The sequence below is a fragment of the Malurus melanocephalus genome, unplaced genomic scaffold (genome assembly GCF_030028575.1).
Source record: "Malurus melanocephalus ecotype Western Australia unplaced genomic scaffold, MMel_1.1 scaffold_417, whole genome shotgun sequence".
Classification (NCBI taxonomy): Eukaryota; Metazoa; Chordata; class Aves; order Passeriformes; family Maluridae; genus Malurus; species Malurus melanocephalus.
In genome coordinates, this window is record NW_026623649.1 from 223,311 (window position 1) to 229,333 (window position 6,023).

The 6,023-nt window shown below is 44.6% G+C and overlaps 1 protein-coding gene across 1 annotated transcript in view; it reads left to right on the forward strand.

Annotated features, from left to right (window-relative positions):
- Window positions 1-5,904: 5,904 nt before the first annotated feature.
- The window catches only part of GNB4 (G protein subunit beta 4), a 30,099-nt gene continuing 29,980 nt past the window's right edge, over window positions 5,905-6,023 (forward strand). The window contains exon 1 of the mRNA XM_057379686.1: window positions 5,905-5,993. The gene's annotated coding sequence lies outside the window, so the exon portion shown is untranslated. The remainder of the gene's footprint in view (window positions 5,994-6,023) is intronic.

The window sequence follows — 6,023 nt, forward strand, 5'->3', positions numbered from 1 at the left end:
AATGATGCTTTCCCCGGCACTGGAATGACACGCAGTGAAAACAGGCTGGCAATGGGAACAGAAATCAGGAGCATCTTGAGTTAGCAGCACGGATATCTTCTGGTAAAACATAGAAGAACATGAATGGTTTCATTCAGAGTTCTGGACCAAAGCCCTGTGTATATGAGGAAAATCATTAGCACACCATTAGCTCTTGTGTGTTAAAATGGAAATTACTTCTTTATTATAATCCSTAATTTTATTTCATAATGTTTTTACTATTTCTTTTTTTCAGTTTGCTTATTAAGACTCTCATACYGGTCATTTTTACTCTGATTATATTTAATTTCACTTCTTTGTTTAATCACTCGTTCTTCCATCTGAAAAGCTCTCGTGTTGGGTAACTTGCTCAGCAGCAAGGATAGAAGGAAACAGGTGGGCAGGCAATCTGAATTCTGATTTTGGCTCTGCCACTGGTTGCTTGGCAAGCTGTTTACACCACTCTGTGCCTTACTTTCCCAGAGAAAGATTCATGGCTGAAGAACAGTACAAAATCTTTGACAAAGAAGAACTACTTAGTGCAGCTACTTAGTGCTATTTACTGAAAGAAAACATACATGAAGCCAGGTATTTTATTCCATGTGCTCCTTAAAATATCTTTTAGTTAAACTCAGTAAGCCTCTGTTCTTCATTTTCCTTTCCTGAATTAGTTCTAAATGTTGAGTCATCATCGTTGATGCACACACCCAATCCACCATAGACAYCTTAGACTTCAACCTGCAAAAAATCCCAAACGTTGTGGATTCTTCAGCTCATTTAACAGGTGTGATATGCGAGCAGCAAATTCCAGTAACTACTGAGACACGGCTACAGTGCAGATCTGCACTGGCACTGCAGAGGGGATGATTGCTCTCTCCTTAAACTTTAATGTTCTCTCTATGCCCTCCCTCCCCAGTTTAATTTGGATAAAGTGTTCACCAGCAGGGCACAACAGTTTGTTAAGGGYACAGTTGTTACATAACTTTAAATTGCTTACAGCCCTATAAAAGYGTTGCAGATAACACCAGAGACGGTGTCATTCCTCTACCTTGTTCCTCCCCGGTGCCATTTCCAGGATCATTAATTCCCAGCTGAATCCCTTAGGATTGGGTTTGGTCTATGGTAAACTGTATTTTCCAAAGCAGGATGTAGAAAGCACCATGCTCAGAATAGGTGGGAGAAGAACTGCTTGGCTGAAAAGCATTGGGAGATTTTTCAAACTGAGAGTTAAAAAGGGATCTTCGTTGTTTCTGCCCCTCCCCTCTGCTGTTCTGTGCAGCTGAAAATGGGGCACAAAGCCAACATTATGACATTTGAGCGGACAGCAGTTTATGGAAGTGTCTATTACAATTCCACACCCACACCCATGGTACAAAGGAGCCTTCTCCCCGGCCAGGGCAAGCAAAGATGCTGCCAGMGTTACAGCTGATGTGAGGCTTCTGTCCCTGAGCCTGGGATTTGCAGACTCTCACATTTTTCTGTGTAGGTTTTAAATGCAGATTCCCCTTCCTCTGCTTGCTTACTCCTCTCCCCCTCCAGAAGGAATCAGAGGATTTCTAAAAGATGCTGTGGAGTTTTCTCACGTGCCATCCTTGCCAGTGGGCTGGGCTGCAGCAGCAGAGAACGTGCAGAAGCACCGTGATTGAGATGAGCTTTGCCTTTGCCTGACAGAGTCATCTCAGACATTGGTGAAATACCCTGAAATACTCACAAATTACAGCGAGCACGTGAAACCCACGGCTGATCCCARTGTCACACTGATCTTAGAAGGGAACACTACAGATCAAATGCTTTTTTCAGCCTCTTTCATTTCTGCTGCTGTTTTTCTAACAATGAGTACCTTCAGCAGTTCCACGGGTGTCTTTCATCATTTTATCTGAAAGAAATATTAATCTATTCAGAAATACATGCATATATATAGGCTGTACGTAAAGCATCTATGTGCTTATGCCCACTCCCCTTTCTTCTATTTAAATAGTGTTCAGTGATTGTTCAATTCTCTCCAAAGGATGAGTCACCTGTAGCTGCACAATGATCCAGCTGTGTAGCTTGATCAGTTATTTTACTGGACCTCAAAAAGTAAATGCACTGACACCCACTGTCATTATTTTTGTTTGCGCTTATATTATTTTTCCTCAATTTTTTATTTGAATTGAATATTMGAGAATTAGCRTGAGGATATAAAAGGAACTGTTGTWTTGGCAGCCCTAGAAACTGAATTTCCCTGTTTCTTGGTAGCACAGGGACACTTGTAAAACACAGCAAGGACATCTCCCTCCACCTGCCCCATTAAACACCAATCCATGGACCAGAGCTGGTGGTGAGCAGCCAGTGCAGGTTCCTTACAGATTCCTTCTGGGAATTCTAGAGAGACGTGGACACAATGTGAACTGAGCTTCCACCTCAGATGCTTTTCATGTGCAGCTTCACCTGGTGTGCAGAGAGATCACCACTCCTTGGTGCTGTGAAAGGCCACCCTGCATCAGCAGGGCCACTGACAGAGTGACAGGAGAGGATCTGTCACACTCCAGCTGTGCCCTGAGCAAGCAGAGGGCTCTGGGAGGAATGAGTGATTGTTAGACTCCACTGAGAATAAAGACAGGAGATGAAGGTAAAGCAGTAAAACCTTTGCTGTCGTATTTAGGAATGAACTGAAGAAGGGCTGTTTGAAGGGGGATATGTTTTCCATCATGTATATAGAATATAAAGATARTATGTGTAATCCTGCTTAATAATTATAATAAATCAGGAAATTAAGTGAGCTTTATAGTCTTGGGCTCTCCAAAAGCTTTGAATAAAATGAATTAAGATTGTTCTTTTATTAGTAAGGGGTTAAGTGCMATTTTAGTTCCTAGATCTGAAAAGAAAAATGCAGAAGTGAGGGAGATGTAGATTAGCACATCTCACCTGAAGAGCTGCAGACTGCAGCTGCAGAAATGCTGTCAGACATAAACAGAATTCGGACAAAGCGAAAGGCAACTGTGTAACCATGAGGTGGCCTTATTTAACCAGTGACACAACCAACCCTGAAAGGAAACCAGCCTTGCCACTGTAGAAGTGTCAAGGAAGTGGATTGCTCCTTTGATAAATTAATTCTGAAATCTGAATGAGCAATTTATTTCTTCTTTTGTTTTCCTGAAGTCAGTCAAAGGGGTTGTGTGATTCAGTCACACCAGTACAGGGGATTCCCTCTGGATCTAMATCTCTCAGCTATGGGTTGGGTTTTGTTTYTTTTTTCYTTTGACTTGTCTCCTGAGCAAACATGACTCCTTCGTGTATCCTGAAGTGTTTTGGGAAGTAATTAGATAACGGGCTAATGAAATGGGGGGACTTTCTGGTACAGGGAAAGTACCAGGCTGACAGTAAAACCTTCATTTTTCTGAACCAAGAAAAGCCATGCAGAGACTCTGGTGGTATTTATAGTCATTTAGATTATATGTGTCCMTGTCCATCTTTGTGCCTTTTGGCCTTGGCCCTGCCAGGACTGGGGATTTTTCAGAAAATGTCTCATTGCTTCCTCATACCCATTCTCCATTCTAACATACAGTTTTTCACAAATTTCCATCAAAAGGGTGTTTAGGCTGCTGCWGGAGCTGTCCTGGCTGAGGTTTTGAGTTACAGCTGAATCAGCACAATCTCCAAACAGGTTCTTTTTCTCTGCCTTCCCTTTGGAGGTGTTTCAGACTCATCGGGCAGGAATCCAAGCACTGGAGGCCTCCAGTAGCATTTAATCTATCAGAAACCAAAGTTGCTGTGTTGGCTGTAGTAGCTCATAATTCAAAGGGGACATGTTAGAGAAACTGATCTGGATATTGATTTTAAAAACTAATCTGGCACTGTGTCCCAAGATTTCTCTTTCACTGCAGAAAAAATTGATTCCTTATATAAATTCTAAAATAATACAAAGCATATTGCAGAACTGGCATAAGAATGACTCCATTAGGGGTAGCTCTGATTTTGCAGAGTGGGGTTTGGCATGTGAAACCAGCGATCAGAAACAGAACTGGATAAAAGCTGGTGGTAAAACACTGCCAGCAGGAGAACTGGGGATTTCTATTTCATTAGGAATTTGTAACTTCATCTAATAAATGACTAAACTGGCTACCCAGTGGGTGAGATGAATTTTATTAGGAGGGACAGTTTCTGTTATTTGTATTGGTTGGTCCAAGACAATGTATTCCTGTTTGCYTTGGACAACCAGAGCTGCAGCAATGGCATCCCTGCAGGATGAGTTCCCCTGTGGAGAACCCTGTCCTGTGTGCTTCATTTTCACTGACTGCAACTGAAGAATCTTCCCTGTCTTCCCARTGAGTCATAAGGATAAATTATGTAATTTTAAATGTTTTAATTTGCACTGGAAGGACAAAACCTGATAACTGAATAACATAGAACTACCCAAATATCATCTGAACTTTTCTAGGGCTTTCCTTGCTGCCTGTTATTTTCCAGAGTTGTTTGAAAACAGAAGATGCGAAATGATGTGGTCATTCTGGGATGGTATCTTGTCAGTAATGACTATTTAGGGTTCTGAAGACTGTATTAGGAAAARTGTAAGGGARCAAGCATATTTAAARGGAGAACTATCTTATGCCAATTTTYCCCCTTTATAAAAATTTAAATAACTTATGGAATAGTGATATAGTGACTCTGAGACAAGGGTATTTTCCTCAAGTATGGTCCAACAAAATCAAACCCATTCCTTGTTGATTTTTGCTGTCCGATCACTCATTAAATGCAAAGTAAACACATTGCTGAATGGCATCTGTCCTTTGGATAAACGGAAGACAGATGTATTGCAGAGCAGGGAAGCACAGCAGACTTTGCAAACAGGACAGAGCTATTAAAATCATAGGCTTGAGTCAGTTAGGGGACGTGCATGTTTTTTAAGACTGCTTTAAGGTAAGCAATGAGCTGTTTCATTACAGTGTGTRCTGTATGTTCCAGCATGTGCTGTCATTAATACCGAACCATCTATCAGTAACACGCTAACAGCTCAAAGATTGCTTTTCTCACAGAAGTTATGATACTCATGTAAAATATTTAACACAATTTTGACAGTTTGTGTAGGTGAGGGTGTGGCAGACCCGTGCTGAGAATTTGGATGATGCAAGTGTCCCATGGTTATTGTTGGAGGGCTGAGCAGGGCTGCCTTCCGCTGGCTGTGCTTAGGCTCTGACTGCAGCAGGGGTGTCCCTGTGGCATCAGTGGAGCAGGAGASACCCAGAGCACCTCACAAATCGGCTAATCCCGTGTGTCCTCAGCTCTCTCGTTGGCTGKGGCTGCAGTTTGGCAATTTGATTGCAATACGAGCATCAGGTGGAATGGCCAGACAGATCCACAGCACGAGTGACAAACCCCATGGCAGTCAGCCTCCCACGGTCTGTCTGCTTTCCACATGCTGGCATAAGCAGGGCTGCACTATTATGGGACGTGGGGTTGCAGCTTTGTGAGGAATACAAAAGACTTGAGTACCYATTCAACACTTCACTTTTTCCCCCCACATTACTGATCTGCAAAGTTCAGTCGAGTTAGCCCTTGCTACTACCAAAGAGGAACATCACACCCATCTCCTCACTGCCACCTTGGTCCCCACAGGTTCCCATCACCATGTCCTTCTCCCTGGACGCCCATCTCCGTGTCACTGGAGTCCCTCAGTGTCCCCTGCCCTCAGGTGCAATCTCTGTGTCCCCAGAGTCCCCGTCCCCGTGTCCCCACGCCGGGTCCCGTGTCCCCACGCCGGGTCCCGTGTCCCCACGCCGGGTCCCGTGTCTCACGCGTGTCACACGCGGGGTGACAGAGGCGCCGCCCGCGGCGGGGCGTGGCCCTGCACGCGCTCTGACGTCACGCGGCGCTGCCATGGCAACGGCCCGTCACGTTGTCCGGTCCATGCGGGCGGGGCGGAGCCGCTCCCGCCCCAGCAGCGCCATGGCGGCGGCTCGGTGACACCGCGCTCCGCGGCCGCCCGGACACCGCAGGTACCTCCGCCCGGGGGATGCCCGCACACC